The 21,391-nt window shown below is 38.1% G+C and overlaps 1 long non-coding RNA gene across 1 annotated transcript in view; it reads left to right on the forward strand.

Moving 5' to 3' along the window:
- The first annotated feature begins 906 nt into the window (after positions 1–906).
- Positions 907–21,391, forward strand: part of LOC127417294 (uncharacterized) — a 511,839-nt gene continuing 491,354 nt past the window's right edge. Inside the window, exon 1 of the long non-coding RNA XR_007893247.1 lies at positions 907–974. This is a non-coding gene — a long non-coding RNA (uncharacterized LOC127417294). The remainder of the gene's footprint in view (positions 975–21,391) is intronic.

The raw sequence follows: 21,391 nt of genomic DNA on the forward strand, positions 1-21,391 counted from the left end.
ATAGAAATAAAAATTATCTGACTTCCAATCACTGCCATCCATGTTAAAATAAAATTATACAGGATAATTTCTGAATCTATGTACTGATTACCATTATCCAATCTCTGCCAAACATGTTGAGTGGTCCAAACATAATCTGCAGCCTGAAACTGAACTTTTGGTTGGATGTTAGGAGTGAATGCACTTGGCTGCAGAGGAAAGCTATAGGATGCTCCCTATTTAGTGAATGACTTAACCTCCAGCTGTCTGTCTTTACTGGTCTCAGAATAGTTTCGTAATTTTCATCCTAACTCCATATAAAGCCTCTGCACGCAACATTTTTTAGCTTTTAGATGAACCCATTGATTCTCAATGTGATAATGCACAGTGAATATAGAAAATGGCCCTATTGTCCACTATAGTGTATACAGTGCATCCGGAAAGTATTCACAGCTTTTCACTTTTTCCACATTTTGTTATGTTACAGCATTATTCCAAAATGGATTAAATTCATTATTTTCCTCAAAATTCTACAAACAATACCCCATAATGACAACATGAAAGAAGTTTGTTTGAAATATTTGCAAATTTATTAAAAATAAAAAAACGAAACAAATCACATGTACATAAGTATTCACAGCCTTTGTTCAATACTTTGTTGAAGCACCTTTGGCACCAATTACAGCCTCAAGTCTTTTTGAGTATGATGCTACAAGCTTGGCACACCTATTTTTGGGCAGTTTCTCCCATTCTTCTTTGCAGGACCTCTCAAGCTCCATCAGGTTGGATGGGGAGCGTCGGTGCACAGCTATTTTCAGATCTCTCCAGAGATGTTCAATCGGGCTCAAGTCTGGGCTCTGGCTGGGCCACTCAAGGACATTCACAGAGTTGTCCCGTAGCCACTCCTTTGTTATCTTGGCAGTGCGGTTAGGGTCGTTGTCCTGTTGGAAGATGAACCTTCGCCCCAGTCTGAGGTCCAGAGTGCTCTGGAGCAGGTTTTCATCAAGGATGTCTCTGTACATTGCTGCATTCATCTTTCCCTCGATCCTGACTAGTCTCCCAGTTCCTGCCGCTGAAAAAAATCCCCACAGCATGATGCTGCCACCACCATGCTTCACTGTAGGGATGGTATTGGTCAGGTGATGAGCGGTGCCTGGTTTCCTCCAGACATGACGCTTGCCATTCAAGCCAAAGAGTTCAATCTTTGTTTCTCATGGTCTGAGAATCCTTCAGGTGCCTTTTGGCAAACTCCAGGCAGGCTGTCATGTGCCTTTTACTGAGGAGTGGCTTCCGTCTGGCCACTCTACCATACAGGCCTGATTGGTGGAGTGCTGCAGAGATGGTTGTTCTTCTGGAAGGTTCTCCTCTCTCCACAGAGAAACGCTGGAGCTCTGTCAGAGTGACCATCGGGTTCTTGGTCACCTCCCTGACTAAGGCCCTTCTCCCCGATCGCTCGGTTTGGCCAGGCGGCCAGCTCTAGGAAGAGTCCTGGTGGTTCCCAACTTCTTCCATTTACAGATGATGGAGGCCACTGTGCTCATTGGGACCTTCAATGCTGCAGAAAGTTTTCTGTACCCTTCCTCAGATCTGTGCCTCGATACAATCCCGTCTTGGAGGTCTACAGACAATTCCTTGGACTTCATGGCTTGGTTTGTGCTCTGACATGCACTGTTAACTGTGGGACCTTATATAGACAGGTGTGTGTGCCTTCCCAAATCATGTCCAATCAACTGAATTTACCACAGGTGGACTCCAATCAAGTTGTAGAAACATCTCAAGGATGATCAGTGGAAACAGGATGCACCTGAGCTCAATTTTGAGTGTCATGGCAAAGGCTGTGAATACTTATGTACATGTGATTTTTTTTTTTTTTTTTTTTTTTTTTTTAATAAATTTGCAAAGATTTCAAACAAACTTCTTTCACGTTGTCATTATGGGGTATTGTTTGTAGAATTTTGAGGAAAATAATGAATTTAATCCATTTTGGAATAAGGCTGTAACATAACAAAATGTGGAAAAAGTGAAAAGCTGTGAATACTTTCCGGATGCACTGTACTGTGATAAATCGTTCAGATTTAAAAAATGCCATTTCAACTAAAACTAGAGACTCTAATATTTTGCTCTCAAGTAAAATGGAAATGTCCTCTCATCACCCGATTTTAGGGTTCCCCCACCTCCGAAAACTAGCTTCACTGGAAAGCAAAACATTACTGATTTGTTTTTAATTTTCAAACAGTTCTAAAGGATACTTCCAAGACCATCAAAACTCATTCTCATAATTTCAACACAACCTCATCTATGTTAGCCAGCTAGATAATGTTACCTTGGGGCAAGTTTAAATCATCAGAATTCACAACAATACTTTCCAAATCATCACAAAAATCCAATTTTACAATCTAATTTATACTGTATAGTGAGGACGCAGCAATAGCCCGCAAGTGAACCTGTTAAATGGGCTGAAACTCTCTCACACCGGCCCAGGACCAGCGGGCCATCCTTATTGTTGAGCCCTGTAACACATGCTTCAGTATTTTAATATCATTCATTGGAGTGAGAATTACTGGCTACAGCAAAGTCAATAAAAACTGAAATTCTTTCTAAGCATATTATACAACATAAATGTAATAATAATTCATTTGAATGGAATGTAGAAGATGAAGCAAATCGTGATTCAAACCAGCAGGTGTAAACCATCACACCCCTACACACAGAGCAAGAGAGAGAAAGACCTGGTGTCAGTGTCTGCATGAAAGTGTGTGAATGCTGCTGGTGAGCCGGTTTATTTGAGTTTGGGGGGTGTATGTGTGTTCCGTGTCTCCATCCTCACGCCGCTTCATTAGGGTGGAGACAAACTCACTCACTGCCTGATTCCCTCATGACCCCTTCTCCCTGCACCTGATAACACACTACAAGAGAGATCTGAGTGTGTGTGTGTGTGTTACAGAAGGAGAAAGTCAATAAGAGTTCTTCCACAATCTGTAGATCAGGTCTTCTATCTTCCCTTGAGTGTAGGGTTATAGTTAAGGTTTAGGGTTAGTATTTTTTGTTTCCAGTCCCTTGTTTAAGCAGAAGCTAAGGTTAAATGTTGAGATGTTTGTAGATGTTGGTGAAGGGTTGCAGTTTTGAAGTTGTTATCTGCTGATCACAGACGCAGGCATGTGCCGCCCCAGGCAGCTGATGTGTGTTGGGGCTTGCAGGTGTAAAAGCTGCTCACCGTTGGCCACACAAAAAGATGTGCTAACAGTATACCTGTGCTACTGTTCTGATGTTATGACTCAAAAGTGTTCTGCCTCTCCTGTTTAAACCTTCCCTTTGCTTCTGTCACAACCAGTTAGCTGCACCCAACTCAAACTACCACAGAAAGATCATCAACTGCATGTAATTACACATTCTGTGCCTGACTTTTCCCTTTAAGGGCTGAGGGGGTGACGGGGGCGGGCGAGGGGGTAACGGGGTGGAATTAGAAAAGCATGTGGTGTCTGAATTAACTGTGAGACAGATTCACATACTTCCTGCCACACTGCAGATGCCACAGTGCTGCAAGCCAGCTTCCCACACACATACACACACACACACACACACACACACACACACACACATACATGCTGAGGCAGCCTCCCAAGAGACATGATTCACCTGAAGGAGCCAAGCGCTGCCAGATGTGTCGGAAATGGCCAGGAACCCCAGGACACGGACACACACACACACACACACACACTAACACACATTCATATTGTAACACGTGTATACTCTGACTATTACACAAAAACGAACACACGCTAAGACTGTACGCAGCATATGCTTCCAGTCAAGGGTGAAAAACGCAGCACATGCCAAAAGCCTTTCAAGCATCAGACTGCAGCTTAGTGCGCTGATCCTGCTAGTCAGCAGATACATGTCACCATCCTACAAGTCAAGGCTGGTTAAACTATAAAACAGCTTAGAGACCTTGTCCAGACACCCAACCCTGCCTAACAAAATACACCTCAGGATCACTCTGGATTCTGTGCAGACACTCCCGGAATGTGTCACTTTAGATCACACAATCAAAAATAAAAGTATTTCTAACGGAAGAGGTCAAATCAACTGGATATGTACTTGTGACTTCAGAAAAATTGTAGTCTTGAATCAGTGCAAAGCAGAAACCTTCTGGAGGGTTGAAGAAGTAAAGGCAGTGGTGTAGGTGTGCAGGACCACAGTCACTGCTGGCTCACAGATGGCCGTGAAGAGCTGCAGCTTTGAGACGCTCATGTGGCAACTGGAATGTGGATGTTACACAATGAGCTGATTGTTTCGTGGTGATACGTGTCTGAGCCAAAGACACACCTGCCCAAACGCAGCCACCGTTCTGACACAACTAGAGCAGCATCTATCAGCACACACACAGTTTTACAAATGTCCCACCCTGAGAACTTTCCCAACTCAAGCTTGTGCACATAATTTTAATAGATTTTTTTTAAAGCAAGTATATGTGACCTGCTAGTCGCTTTGTCCCAAAGAGTAGAAACGACTTTCCTTCTTACTGTAGTGACATACTGAATAAGAAATATCTAACAATAAAGCCTTAAAAAATAAAAGTCTTACCTTATAATGTTCTTGATGGAATTCAAATTGAAAAGCAAGCAATACTCTATTAAGGTGAAACGATCATCCCGTAAATTGGTCCATGTTAAAAAGTTGGTTAATTTACTCAACTTGGACAATTCTGTTATCGACTGTGTCAACCTCAAAAGTAGTTTGCCCTTTCAGGGTTTTGAAACCATAAAGTATACTAATATACCTTTAGAACATAGCCATAATTTAAGATTACAAACTGTAATTTAATCTGCTTTGAGTTTATTTACTCTCACACTTTTTATCTTTCTGTGTCTGTCTCTTTAGGATTAACAGCATCTATCAATAATAATAATAAATTAATAAATGTGAATTTAAATTTGTATCACACACACACACACACACACACACACACACATTTATTTATGGTTTATTTGATAGGGACAGATACAATATACATAGATAAACTGAAACAGCTATCTGATGCAAGTATCATAATGTTTATAGCGAATGCTAACTGGCAACACCCGTAACTAATACTTTTTTGAAACTACAAACTACTATGAAACTACATATATATATACAGTACTGTGCAAAATGTCTTAGGCACATAATTTGTTTCACAAAAGCATTTGTCTTAAGATGGTTATTTATATCTTCAGCTTTAGTGTGTCAATAGCAAATATAAATGTTAGACTCCCAAACATTACTTTTGCAGATAGAAAAGAGAAAAGAATAGAAGAACAGGGAGCCCTGCAGCAGATGCCATGGCCCCCACAGAGCCCCCCACTGAACATCATGTCAGTCTGGGATTACATGAAGAGACAGGAGCAATTGAGACAGACTAAATAGATAGAGAACTCACCACAGTTCTTCTAAGAAGCTTGGAACATCCTATCTGCCAACAACCAAGAAAAACTGTGTCCAGGTGTACCTTGGAGAATTGGGGCTGTTTTAAATGCAAAGGTGGTCACACCAAATATTGATTTCGCTTTTTTATGTTTACTGGACTTTGTATGACATTAAGTGAAAAATGAAAACTATTTATGGCATTATTTTTGAAGACATCCTCACTATGCAACATTTTTCACAAGAGCCTAAAACTTTTGCACAGTACTGTATATACTATATAATTAACATTTTTGGGAGATTTAGGTTGTGCAGATTTCTATTTTGTTTTACATCAAGCAGTCCCTGCCAACCACACATGCTTCCTGCCATTTCCACCCTGTCGCGTGTGTATGAAATTATTCATGAGCAGGGTTGTGAGGGTTATTTTGAAATGTATTCCACTACAGATTACAGAATACATGCTGTAAAATGTAATTTGTAACGTATTCCGTTAGATTACTCAAGGTCAGTAACGTATTCTAAATACTTTGGATTACTTCTTCAGCACTGGTAGATTTTTTCACTTGTTTTGACTATAAAAACTCTGCCAGTACAGTAAGACAAAATACACATGTTAAAAATACATTCTCTGAAAAACCTAAATATCTTATGCAGTGTTGTTTCTAAAACAAGATAAATCAAATTGATCTTGTTTTAAGGATTTTTAGATATTTTTACAGGAAAACAATAAATTATTATCTAGAATACGATGTTTGCCCTAATATCACAGGTCTTACTAGAAAAAAAGAAATTATGATCTAACGTGAATTTTCAACCATAATCATTTGAAGGGTTTTAGTTTGTTTTATGACACAGAAAAAGTAATTTGATCAAATTAAGTAGCTTGAAGTTTATATGTAATTTCACTACATGTGTGCATACTCTTGAACAGGGTTGGGGAGTAACGAAATACATGTAATGTGATTACATACAAATACAAAATATAAGTAACTGTATTCCACTACAGTTATAATTTAAATCATTGGTAATTAGAATACAGTTACATTCAAAAAGTATTTTGATTACTGAAGAGATTACTTTGCATTTTATTGTCATTTGTTTCATTTAATATTTAGTCCTTTCAGATGGAAAACATTTATACATATAAATGATGCGATCCAAAGTGCGTTTGAACAGCGGTGAAACACTTTCTTATGATGTGTTACGTTCATACGAGCAGACAGAGAAGTACGTTTGGAGCAGAAGAAATAGAAATAAACCTTGTGTAAATTGTCAGCTTTACGCTAAGCTAAAATGCTATTTCTAGCCATTTTACATGCACGTTACCAGACACGATCATATTTTTTATCAAGAAAATTCACGTTAGATCATAATTTGAAAGTGTTAACTGCATTAAAAAAATTATGTGTTTAACATATTCAGTATTTTAAGTTAACGTATTTATTTTGACTGCACTAAAATGTACATTTTGTAAAATCTCCTTTTTACACTCACATATTCATGGACCCCATATTACTCCCCCCCTTGGAGTTGGAATGCTGAAAATGTCCCCACCCCTCAGTTGAAACTGAAAATACGATTGGTTGGTAACTAGCGCAGCTGAAATGATGGTTTTGATTGGTTCTTCGGCTGAGTCAAACTTGTCTGATTTGTTTTATGTGTGCTAATGTAATTTTTTATATTTTGCGAAATTGTAATATAATTAATATTAATGTATTAAAATTGTATTCGTTTTTTAAAAAAAAATTTATACCTATTATATTATTTATTTAATTATTTACAAAAAAAATGTTTAATGCACTCACTCGCTGAAGTGGTAGTCTGAAGACTGCAGGATCAAATGTCAGCTCTCCCCATTGTTTCAACAGCTTAATTGGATGGGCAAGACAGACATTTGGGTAGGCTCAGCTCACCCCTGCCCTTGCTTACAGCTGACCAGTGCATCGACCACAGTCAATGACAAACATTATTGTCAGACATAACCACTACCAATAAAAACCTCTCAAATGAAAGTGTATCAGTGCAGGAGTGTGGTTGGGTAAAGTGATTGTTTTTATAGAAACCCAAGCCTAAAACGTGCTTTTGTTCACAAGATCACTGACATTTATTGGTTATTTGTTATTTAACGGACGCTTTTTTTTTTTTTTTATCCAAAGTGACTTACACTTCATATTACAAGTTAAGTCTCTCTGCAGAGTAATTGTGTTCATGGATCAATCGTTTCAGGCCTTAAAAAATTAAAATCTGGTCCCTACTGTCTGTGTATACTCTCTTACAGTAAAGGGGAGGTTTCACTGTATGAAATCTTCAAAAATCGATTTAGACTCTCAACATTACAAACATACATCTATAGGTTTCATGCCTTATTCTGTTAAAAATATATTTTGTTATATACTTCACACGTAGGACAAATTGCAGGTCTAAGCAAACGCTGTGGGCTGTGAACAAGTAGATTAAAGTGTGCAGTACTTCATGACATCATCACACCTACACCACTGAACCAGCTATTGAGGATACACTGCATATGAGCTTTGCATATATTGGTAAATGAAAGTGGGCCGCAAACCATTTATGAAGTTTAAAAGATCCAAGAAAATGACTCTGTGCTGTCAATTATGAATGTCAGTGTGTTTTACATCCCTCTATGACTGATAAGAATGTTCCAGCATTTATTGTTTATTGTTAGGGAAGAGCAGCCTGTGATAGCAGCTCAGCTGAGTGAATCTGGACAGGAGAAGCTCCTGGTAAAACAGACATGTAGCATCTCTGAGGAGAATAGCCCTCTCTCTTTTCTTCTTTTGGATGGGCTGAAGGAAAATCGATAGACTCTGGTGTAATGCCTGCAATGGCATTGGTAATCCAGAGTTTGCATTAATCTTTCACACACTCAGAGCATCTGTCTGCCTCCTGAACAGAATAGACAAGCACTCAACTGAAGTCAGCTTGAGTCATTACCAAAACATTATATGTTTCAGTGCATAAACAAATTCAAATGTCATTTATCCCTAGATAAAGAAAAAAAAAAAAAAAAAAAGCAACAGAAGGTTTCTGGATTTTAGCATGAGAGCTGTAGGGTCACCATAAGAAAATATTGTTTTAAAGGGATAGTTCACCCAAAAATGAGAATTCTCTCATCATTTACTCACACACATGCCATCCCAGATGTGTATGACTTTCTTTCTTCAGCAGAACACAAATGAAGATTTTTAAAAGAATATTTCAGCTCTGTGGTTCCATTCAATGCAAGTGAATGGTGGCTAGAACTTTGAAGCTCCAAAAATCACATAAACGCAGCATAAAAGTAATCCATAAGACTCCAGTGTTTTAAACCATGTCTTCTAAAGAGATATGGTAAGTGTGGGTAAAAAACAGATTTCCTGAAGACATGGATTAAACCACTGGTGTCTTATAGACTACTTTTATGCTGCCTTTGTGATTTTTGGAGCTCCAAAGTTCTGGTCACCATTCACATGCATTGAACAAAACAACAGAGCTGAGATTTTCTTCTAAAAATCTTCACTTGTGCAGAAGAAAGAAAGTCACACACATCTGGGATGGCATGCGTGTGAGTAAATAATGAGAGAATTTTCAGTTTTGGGTGAACTAACCCTTTAATGAAAATGCAAAAATGCAGGAAGGTTTGTGCGAGGGTTAGGTTTAGGGATATAAAATATCGATAGCTCAGCATAAAAAGTCAATGGAAAGTCCCCACAAAGATAGAAAAACAAATGTATGTGTACAGTGTGTGTGTAGATACTCCCTACACACTTGAATCATAATCTCTCAACATATGAGGAATTCGCTGTTTATGGCTCAGTTTCCATGTTTTTGTTCCATGACATTAGAGCAGTGTAAATCAGCCGTGCGACAGCTCAGACTGGTACGGGAAGCTCTGAGCAACACCCACATACTCAACCAGATGTGCTTTATAACCCCCCACCCCCTCCACAAACACCATCCCAACACACTGATACCAAAAAGGTTCTCAATATCTCTGGGTTCCTCCACAGGTCCAAATGACCCAAGGAACTTGACAATAAACACATGCTCAACTTTACTAACAACTGTGATACATACCTCACTCAAGTGAAGAGAACATGCTACTGGCCTGCTGGACATGAACAAGTTGTACACTTTTTATGCATGAATTAAGTGAATTCACAGCAGGTTTGCTCTTCATTAATAATTCTCTCTGTTCTCTTGCAAGACTTCCTGGTCAGCTCAAGACATTCTGTTTTGATACTGATATTTATTCTGGGCCTTCAGAAACAATTATAGCCACTGATCTATAAGACAAGATCACATGTAATGGACAGAAACCTTAAAATGACTGAACCTTACCTAATCTCACCTTGAGACAGAATCACAGAAATTAAGCATTTAAAACATTCGGCAAACAACTGTGCAAACTTGATGCTGTTTAAACATACATAATGATTAAGCATTATTATTGTGGGTTCAGAATTAAAGCTCAGTGCTGTCTTAATCAAAAGGAGGAGTATTAATCCCCGAGCTCAGGAATGTGTGTGCGTATGAGTGTGTGTGCTGCCGGCTGCTGGCAGGTCAGCCAGTAATTGGAAGCATGCAGATATTCAGAGCTTCTGCTCGGATGGTCTTCAGTTCAGACTCGCCGCTTCAATCACGTCATTCCACCTGACTGGTGAGCAAACAGCTGCCTTTTGTTGCCGCAGTGTGTCTTCAATGCTCTTATTAGGGATGCGCTCTGACCAGCATGTCATATATACTACATCACAGAAGATCAGCCAGTCTGCCATCCAGTCACATGACTGCGGCCACATGCACATCCTCAGCTCAGATGGGCTGCAAATGGGTAGCAAAATCAATGCGTTTTCCAACTTCAATGGATTAGTGTGGACATAACCTTAAAAGTGAAACTTCCCAAAAAGTTTTTTTTTTTGCAGCAATACAATAGAAGAAACATTTTTGGTTCCCCACAGAACCTTCCTTAAAAGAACCAGTTTTGAAGAACCTTTTTTATAGTCTAAAGAACATTTTAGCCCCTTTCCAACATACAGTCCCGGTACTTTCCCCTTAGGAACTTTCTAGATGAGAACTCTTATGTGGAACTGTACACAGGAACGGGCATGAAAACTTAAACCACTTCAATTCCCAATGAAGTCAAGCAGCAGGTCTGCTTACCCCTTGTACACGTAATATGTGAAACAGGCGACACTCTGTGGCTACTTTGTTGGTTTTATGTTATTTCTGTTAAGGGAATAGGAAAATTAGTGCAATCCTCTAGCAGCTACAAGTTTGTTTGCTCATAGCACTGCCTTACTCTTCACGCTTCACATTGCTTTGTGCATCATACGTATTTGACCAATCACAGGCTGCAGCACCACGCTCAGTCTCTCTTCTCCCAAAAAATACCTACCCAGGAGTAGGAGCTAAAAACTGTCCCTCTAAACGGCTAAGAGGAATTATAGTTCCTTATATGTGAAAATGATGAATAGTAGTAGTTACTTCCAAGTAAAAGTACCTAAAATGGGCTTTAGTTCCTGCAGTGGGAAAGGGCCTTTTGTGCAATTAGAAGGGTTCATTGATGTTAAGCTACTTTGTGGTACCAACCATGCTGATAAAGAACTTTTTTTTTTTTTTTAAAGAGTCTTCACTGAGCACGTATACATGCACAATCTTATACCGATTATGCTTAATAAGCTGGTAATGGAAGGTCATGCAAACCCCTTAAATGGTTTTCATTTATCGGGGTAAGGTCATAAACTGATCGGCACACCTAGATTTTTGCTTTATTGATTTATGATTTCAAATCTCATGGTTTTCTTAGATTGTAGGATTTTTTTTTTTTAATTAGCTAATGTTAGGTTGTCATCAGTATACTGGTGTGCGTGAAAATGCACATTGTTGCCACAGATTTGCCAGAGAAGTGTTTGTCAGCAGTGGCAAATTGACTCGACCACTCGGGTCACCATCACTGCCGCGCAACACATAGGAGCACACGCACTATCCACAAGGCCATGTACTCTTGTAATTAATGCTAGTATTAGATACAGTACTGTGCAGATTTCTTAGGCGCATTATATTTTTCACAAAACATTTGTCTTAAAATGGTTATTTTATATATTCTGCTTTTAATGCATCAGTAGGAAATATAAACATTCCCTTTGCAAACAGAATTTAATAGATGAACAACAAGGATCCCAGCAGCAGATCATATTGCCCCCACAGAGCCCGGATCTCAACATCGAGTCAGTCTGGGATTACATGAGACAGGAGCAATTGAGAAGCCTAAATAGATAGAAGAACTGTGGTGAGTTCTCCAAGAAGCTTGAAACATCCTATCTGCCAACAACCAAGAAAAACTGTGTCCAGGTGTACCTTGGAGAATTGGGGCTGTTTTAAATGCAAAGGTGGTCACACCAAATATTTATTTAGCTTTTTTATGTTTACTGGACTTTGTATGATGTTAATTGATAAATTAAAACTATTTATGGCATTATTTTTGAAGACATCCTCACTATGCAACATTTTTCACCAGTGCCTAAAACATTTGCACAGTACTGCAAGTGCTGTTAGTCTCTTCACATAAATTAATTCTAACTGGGGCTTCTTCAGATACTCCTTTGAATTTCAAAAAGTGAAGTAAAATTAAAAAAGTAAAATTTTTAGTCTTTAGTAAAATTAGAATAAGAGGTTACCCACTCCCGCATGATACAGTCAGAGCGAGAAATAATCACTCAGCTAAATTAATTTCGAAATCTAAATTCCTTCCATCTTTCTTTGTCCCTCTGAGACAATCCCAAAATGACCTTCCATCTGCACTGAGTTCTAACAGGAAGTCTCAGTTCCTGACACCATCAGTCTTGTCACCCAAAGGTCATGTTTAAACCCAGTTTATGCTCAACACTGTTTGCAGAGTAATGCTATGTGCAGTGTTTTACTAATGTTTCCTCTGGGCAGAAAGAAACACATTCAGCCATCTCTCTCGAGGTGAGCATGTTTCCATCTAAGAGACTCATTGTAAAAGTGTCCTAAAGTGAGAATTAATGAATCTATGCCAGATGTAATTTGGGTGCAGTTATAAATGTAGCGGTGAACATTTCATCCAGGCCACCAGCTACTCTGGTTTCTCTCACTTTGACGAGAAAAAAACAAACACAAACCTGCGTTTCAATCCATCCCTCGGCTAATTTTCTTTAAAAAATGCAAAGCTGGGGTACAACAACAGAAAAACCTGTAGCTGATTCTTATTGAGCAACTGTCACAGACTGTCCAAAGTCCTGATGGATTATTTTCGTTCCCGCTGGGGGACAGGAGTTTGCTTAAGTTTCTCACAAAGTTTTTCTTTTATTTTTGCATACACTGTCTCCTCATAACGCTCGCTATGGGTTTTCAAGTAGGTATAGCTGCAGGCCGGAGATCTCCAAACGGGGCCGGAATCTCTTAAAAGGGTAAAAGGCAACCACAGAAGGGGGTGGGGTTACTCCAAAAGGGGGCTACACTTTCACACACGGTTAGGGTTAGGGTTAGGGAAAGAGTTAGGTTAGGGGCTCTGTATATCTTTGCTGGCGTTTTAGAGCTCCAATCCCTTTTTGGAGCTCTGCCTGCAGCAATATCCTTCCCTGGGTTTTAGGTATATAACCAACTACTCTTGCTTTTAGAATTACACAAATAAGGTAACTATACTGTTAAAGGGTGATTAACAAGTGATGTCAGTTTATGTAGAACTGCAATACATGTGAAGAACTTAATTCTCTCCCTCAAAACAAATTCCTCAATATACAATCAATGATTTTATCACAGTGCAGTGATCCCACATATGAACATGTCACTTTGTGTAACTGTCCTGTCAGTCTCATTGTGGATTCATGGATACAGACAGGAAACCTGCTGCTTTGCACTTCATTCAAGGTGAGTCAAATGTATTACTGTAGCACCAGTGGGGAGCCAGTCGATTCTCTCCATCAGCAGCTCACTATCAGCAGACATCTAAAACCGCATGCTGGATGACAGATCTAACCACTAGTTTCACTGCTAATAAGTAATTCCAATATATATATTATATATAAAATAAATAAATGTAAGAATGCGAGTTAGATAAAGAAAGTTATATTTCAAGAAATATCTTCTTTGTGCTGGCCTTTCTAAAGCGTTATTTGGGGCATTCACAGCATCTCTGTCTGCTGGTGTCAGATCACTTAAAGTCTTTTTTTAAATAGACTTTTGAAAACAGGAAATCAATACACTGATGCAGCGACAATACACTGCATGAAACATTACCCTGTGATATTTGCTCTACTCGACATTTATACTTCTCTGTACTAGACGCTTCAGACTTATAAAAACAGAAAATAAACTCTTCATCCACACAGGTGAACACTGAGTTCTTCTACAGTAATTATATACACAATAATATACTTTTCTCAGGAACACTCAGTTCTGATTGGTCAATCTCGGCATCCAACGATCTGATATTTCTGAATAATTACTTTATCTGGGGAAAAAAGCGATATTTCACTGGCCATCTGAGTAATATGTCATGTTTCCTACTTGTGATTCTAACGAAACCTCTAAAATTAGAAGAAATTAATAAGAACTTGTGTTTTGCATATAGAACAAGGCAAACTTTTAGAGCCATTCAGACCGTTTTACATTGTGACATTATCTTCATGACAATTCTGCTCATTTTATCCCGCAGTTCTTATTACAACAATGCGATATACAGGTATGTACAGTATATACAGTATATAAATATATATATAAAAAAATTTAATTGCATGTAATGGATTAATACATCATAGTAGTACTCCCTTGGTACTGCCTTTTTGTAATTAACATTTTTATTGATACATATGCACATGACCCTATTTAAACCCTACTAATACAATCCCACCCTGACCCCTAACGAACACCCCTGTGGTCCCACATAACACACACATACAAAATCCCCCCCCCCCCAAAAATAAAAATAATATAATATATATATTTACACACACACACACACACACACACATATATATATATATATATAAAATAATAATAAGCATACACGATTAAACTAAACTACACTCTCCACATCCCCTCCCCGAGAGTCCCCCCAAAAAACTAAATATTTGCCCCCCTTGGTACTGCCTTTAATTTTCAATGATTTTAATTTAAAAAATGATTGTACAACAGCATCTTTTATTTGTAATACAGTAAAAATGAACTGTTACAGTAATGACAAACATAATTGAAAACAATGAGGATAGTACAAGTAAAAAGTCAGGACATGAAACAAAAATTAGAAATAGGGGGTTAAATGTGCTTAAAAGTGCACTCAGTTATTTTCAAATTTGTCGTCTTGGACATACACTGGCACCTAGCGGTATGGATGCAGCATCAATCAACATTGTAGAGATTCACTATTCACAGTCAGCCATGACTGATTTAATCTATGAGGGAAAGTGTCCAATAACTTACCTAACAAGTGGTACTCAGCTGGTCATGTGATCATGATATGGCAGCCCCCATGAGGGGACCCTCTCCATGTAGACTGACTACAACTTTAAGTCACAATGCAAAGAAAACAAAATCTTAATGGTCTTAAATATAGACTTCTCTTTATTCTTCCCCCCCACCCATTCCTTGTATCACTCTGCGATCTTTACAAGCTAATTAAGTCATTTAAACTCATAACATTTTTCATGTCCATTTATTTATTTATTTTACAAGTAGTCATTAATAAGTGGGATCATCAGTAGTCAGATGGTAATTTTCGCAAACACCTTACAGAACTCTGATGCAAACCGGATGTGGATTTCAGCTGTTTCAGGAGACTCCATGGTCTCTTTCTTTTCACATAACATAATCTCATCTCAAATCAATATTTCATGTCCATTTAATTATTTATTTGGTAAGTAGCCATGTAATAAGGATGATAATCTACAGTCAGCATATTATTATAGCAAAATAAATCCCTTCTATGTGTGTTCGTATTAGTGCTTGTGCCATGGCGCCCGCAAGGCTGAGTGGCCTCCCGGACACGTATGCAAGATCTAGAGTGGCAGATCACAATGTAAAGACACACCAGTGGCCATTGAGCCCCTCTTACTACCCACAAGGCCTTGTTTCAGAACAAATGCACTGAGTGGAGTTGAGAGCTCAGAGTGGACAATTAGAAAATGGCAGCAAGAGAGAAAATCTCCATGACAGCTATGAGCCGCTGTGCAGCAGTAATATGCTAATGATCTCAGTAGATCACAGCACACACTAACACTTTCAGGTTTGAACATCATAGCCTGAAACAGCTACAGCAAACTCTCTTTCTAATGCTCCATATAAATATTAGTATATTTGAAGCACTCTGAGGAGGGTTTTAGCTCTTTAAAATGAAAATATAGCTGAACTGAGACCAAAAGCCTTGTCGAATTTAGCACACAGACTTCTCCAAAATGCAATATTTTAGTTGTTGATAGCCTCTAAGGCATTGCAGGTCATGGATATATATATATATATATATATATATATATATATATATATATATATATATATATATATATATATATATATATATATATATATATACATATATATATATATATATATATATATATATATATATATATATATATATACACACACACACACATACACACACACGAGTATGTTTGCTTCATTTTACAGCTTTCATTTGCAGGTTTCCAGGAGCATTTTGAGCTGGTGTCTCCTGCATTAGTGGGGTCACAGCAGTGCCTGTCCCAGCCCCCCCTGGAAAATACATTTTTCACTCTCATAGACAGATCAAAGGGTGAACGTGCAGATCAAAGAGCACAGACATACATCGCCAGTCATATCTGTGTTGTTTACATGAATGCTAAAGGCACTGAAATCAAATATATTTTACTGAAAAATATGTTTTGTGTCAAAGTATTTTGATGCCACTTTTGAGGTCCATCAACGCACCAGGGTATAACTCCAACATTTCATATGATGTGTCAAGCTTTAATGTGATTGGAGGAATAACTCCACTGACCCAGACTCTTTACTCTCACCATGGAAACAAGAGAAAAACTTACATTAGTTTTAGTCTTAAGATGCTTTCCAGATGCTGCATTAAATGATCAGCATTTTTACTGTTTGAATTAGGCAAAACTTGAAAACTGCAGCCAAACGTGTAATGAAGCACGTAATATCAGTTTTGCAAAAATGTTGCAATGCTCACGTAAATTTCATGAGACCAGGCTGAATTTAATAGAATATACCATTTCTATTTGTTCCAAACACAGGACGACATTAACTTACAATTTTTATGTGACCCTGAGAAATACAGTATGTGTCTTAATTGTAACACTTATTATTGTGAGATTGCAAATGTAAAGATTTAAGCAACAAAAGTGCAAATGTGTTTAGACATCAGGGGAACCTATATCTATGGATTTGATTTCATTAAATTAATTTAGATTTGTTATACAGCCTTACCTAATGTGATGCTGCTTTTAGCCATTGTGCCCCAAAAATGCGAAACGTTTTTCCAATTGAAATGAGACAGGCTCCAATCATACACATTTTTAAAACCGATGCATCACCTACCAATATCTATCAACCAATTATGGACCAAATTACAACCGTCGGCATATAGTTTATTTATAATTAATTAATTTTTACACTTTTATTGATCTAGTTTTTCTTATTGTTTTTTTTTTTATTGGCTTTATGCTTTTTCAGAATGTTTTTATATTCTGACCTGTATTTTGTTTTAAAATTATTATTAAAAGTTAAATAAAAAATTTACTCTGAGATTTAATTCTCAGATGATCAATGAATTTACACAGCGGAAAACTGTTAATTGCAAACTTTCTAATGATTAGCACATTACCGAAAATAAAATAGAGTAGTGCTAAAATTAAAATACATTTGAAAAGCAGTGTACGTGTGTGAGTGCAATCGTGTGTGTGTGTGGGTGTGTGTGTTTCAGATGTCACTGTGAAGCATTCCACACTATTTTGGAACAGATGCACAGTGACGTGTGGACGCCTGGAGCCGATCCAAACAGCCGTACGTGATCAGTAGGGCAGAAGAGGTGACAGAACACATCAGGTAAGTCTGTATCTCTGCCTGCTCTTCTCCTCTTTGTCACAGATGCAGTGCATTCCCAGGCCACATGTTAACCTTGATTCAGCATGACAAGCACATGAATGCTTTTCATGCCATATAACTATGATCCCCCCTCACTCTGTTCATGGACAGTAAATGTTTAGCTTGATCTTAAAGTTAACCACAACCACAACATATCCTAACCCCAACTCCACCCCACCACAAACTTAAACTACAAACATAATCCCACCACAACTCAAAGCCTTAACCCTAAAGGGTGTCGGATACCAGATGAGAAGTGCCACTCTACAGCTTTCTCTTTTTCTTTCTCTATTTTCTAGAAAGCTATTAAGCTAAGTACAAATCTGTATAGTTAGCTAATGTTAGCTAACTAGCCTGATAGATAAATAACAGGCTATTCGATATACTGTATGTTTATGTGTCTATATTAAGGATGTCAATTTAACGTGCTAATTCAACCTAACTCCTGCTGTACAGGTAACACAGAGTTGTACAGGCAACAAACCACACTTACCAAGAGTTGGCAGAACAAAATGAGTAAAGTAGCCTCAAACAGCAGGATGCGTTTGCGTTCAGCTGGACAGAGCACAACTCCAAATGCAGGGGTCTTGAGCAGGGACTAAAAAAGGTTCAAGGAACGAAAACCGAAAACGAATGAACTTTTTTGCAGAATGTAACCGAAAACCGGAACAAAGTAATTCTCAATTGTTCCGGAGTGAAAACTTTCTTTTTCAATGCTGGTAACCAGTTATAACTATTTCATTTTCGTTCCAATAAATTTTTCATGAAACCAAAAGGCCAAAAGGTTTATCACTGTAATTTTTTGGAACTTCACCAGTTCATGTTACCCCTCAAAAAATGAAACATGTGCTTTGATCCTGAAGGAAACTGCTGAATCACACATTTCTTTGCCTAACTGCCCGTTGTGAATGAAGACCTTTTTAACCACTATATATAATTACTACATATACTGTACATGCACAGCTCACCCAGATACAAGGAAAACATTATTAGAGGTAAAAAGTATATATTTAAAAGTATAAAGTTGTTTCCAAGTCTTCACTGAATTATTGTTAGATATGATGCATTAAAGAGGCCCTATTTTGGGATTTTACCTTTCCTTTAATGTGTAATATAGCTGTTTGTGCATGTGAAAGGTCTGCAAAGTTACAAAGCACAAAGTCCACGTCAAAGGGAGTTATTCTCTCCCACAGAAAACACTGCCCATTAAATGCCTGAAACGCCTGGTTTGCAGTCCAGCCATTACTTCCGTGACATAGCTACGTCACCATGTAACACATTTTCATAATGCCTGCCTTAGAAATGCACTGCTCAGGAAGCCTCGGGAGCTGAAACTCGGTTACGGCAAAGGCCGTTGCATTTCCGACACACGCTCCAAATGGTTGAACAATCACAACAGACTGGGCCAGCTGACCAATCAGAGCAGACTGGGCTTTTCAGAAAGGGGGGGCTTTAAAGAGACAGGAGCTACAACAGAGCGTTTGAGCCAGAGGATGAAAAGAGTTGCAGCAGCAAAGTATGAGAAAAATAATGTGTTTTTTTGAGCATTTAAAGCATGTAAACCTATTCTAGTAGATCCCCAAAATAAAATTATGAACCTGTAAATTAGCATAATATGGGCTCTTTAATACAGATTTGATGCTGCTAGGATTTGACCGAGAAGCAGATCTGTTATTAAAATTATACTTTAAATAACTGTATGTTTGTTAAGATTTCTATGCTAATAAATCCACCACACAGGAAAAAAATGAGGCAAGCAGCTTATTTTGGGCTTGTTTTTCCAGATCAGGTTGCTTGTTTCTCTTGCGAGAACTGGCAACACTGCAATTGGTATTAGCAAAGAGTACTGTCATTTTAAAAATTTTATTAATCGTTCTTTTATTTTGTTCTAACCATTTAGCATTTGGACAGGAGTCTACGGAACATATGAACCGTAATGAAAAAATACAATTTTTGCTCAGAACGAACCAAAATTAAAAACAATTTGTTTTTAGTCCCTGGTCTCGAGGTTAATTTTTCAAAGTTTCAGACAAAAGTTCGAAACAGCTGAGCAACGGCATACCATTTGTGAACATTCAGACACCCGCCACACTGCAGGGGGAGGCGTTTAGAGGAATATTTAAATATGAGGACGCTCAAGACTACATGTAAAACATCAACTTATTTGAAATTAAAATGTGTTATCAATGACTTCATGCCTCATTCCATGAGTAGAATTCACACGAGATCAGCTACTCGATAATTAAAAGTAATATATACATATGCAGTAGATAATGTGTCATTTGTAATGTTTACCTTGTGCATTCATGGCGCTAATGCGCTAACATGCTAAAACAATGGTTTTGAATTTTAGGATGCTGTATGTTGTCCACCTGCTACATCCACTGTGTGGCCACCTTAACTCGTACGTCAGTCCCCCCGGGTTGTTTCAGGTACACATCCATCAGGCCAATTGTGTGCAATGTACTGGTGTTTTCTTTACATGCAACATTATACAAATTAGGGAGAGAAATACTATACTTTTTCCCTCTTGAACTTGAAAGTCACCCTGCTTACAATGCTTATTATGGGCTATGTGTGTCGACCCCACCTTTAGTGTGTTGCAAAATGACTTTATTCCAAATGATCTGCATTGTAACAGCTATTTGCACTAAGGCAATTTTTGCAGTAGTTTAGAATACTAAAGCATGATTTATATTTCAGCAGTTTGACACCTTGACATTTTGGCACCCCTGTTTTGAATTTCAACATGCGTTTTGACATGTTTATATTAATAAAATTGTGATCTCTGAAGGCCATTGCCCCAGGCAAGTGCAATGAGAAGACCAGAGAAAGGCATTTCAAAAGGAATTCTAGAGCAGCAGAGGGACTTCTCAAATCAGCTCTGATACTTTAGGCTGATAAAAATCCATTACAGCCCAGCGGCACAGACGGGGGTGGGGGGTATTAGCGCCTGGACGCAGTAAGAGCTTGTGGGGGGATAAACTCAAGAAGTTCAGAGCTGGTGTTCCGTTATTCATCAAGTCAACAGTTCTTTGAAAAAAGGGTTGCCATTTTTTTTTTTTAGCTTGGAAGAATACTTTTTTGTTTCTGTGTTTATAAGTGCATCTTACATTCTCAAATGATTTGACTGATATTTTATTGGTCAGGAGCTGCTGACAGGATGGAAGTGTTTCGCCTCACCGTCGGGCGGGTGTGTGGATGGATGGCAGAGTGAGAGGATATTACATTAGTATCAGACATGCTGAAATGTGACACATATGGTACCAGAAGAGATTATATTAGCACACTGCAGCCTCACATTAACTTGTATGATTGAATGAAAGTGTGCCATTAGCACCAAAACAGTATATTGCATAAAATCAGCAAAACACATTTGATCCACACTGACATTACAAACAAGCACACCTTACAGACTGTGCTGTTTAGTTGTAAAACAGAAAATATTAATATCACTGCTGCCACCACTTCATTTTAAAAAGACACTTTTATAATTACTATTATTTTATTTATTCTTTTTAAGGGTATTTTGTCTGATTCATGGAAATAAAAAAAGATATTATTAACGGACACATTTTCTATTGAGGTACATTTGTTTTTGTGACAATATATGTGGTTTATTGTGGTTATGTGTGACATACAGAATTTTCTTGTCCTCCTGATACACAGTATGTTTAAATGCTAAGTTATTATCTAGCTACAGCATTTTGTTCTTCTTTTTTTTTTTTTTTTGCATAGCCGAGCTAAAGTCTTTATCTGCCTATTCCGGTATACATGACACAAAGTGTAATCAAGTGTTTGAAGGAAGGACAACAACATGCCAGGTTAAATACACATCATACATCACATATATTTCGGAGCAAGCGCACGATGCCAACTTGGCGTGTATACTTGTTGGAAAAAGCCGAGC

The sequence above is a fragment of the Myxocyprinus asiaticus genome, chromosome 26 (genome assembly GCF_019703515.2).
Source record: "Myxocyprinus asiaticus isolate MX2 ecotype Aquarium Trade chromosome 26, UBuf_Myxa_2, whole genome shotgun sequence".
NCBI lineage: Eukaryota > Metazoa > Chordata > Actinopteri > Cypriniformes > Catostomidae > Myxocyprinus > Myxocyprinus asiaticus.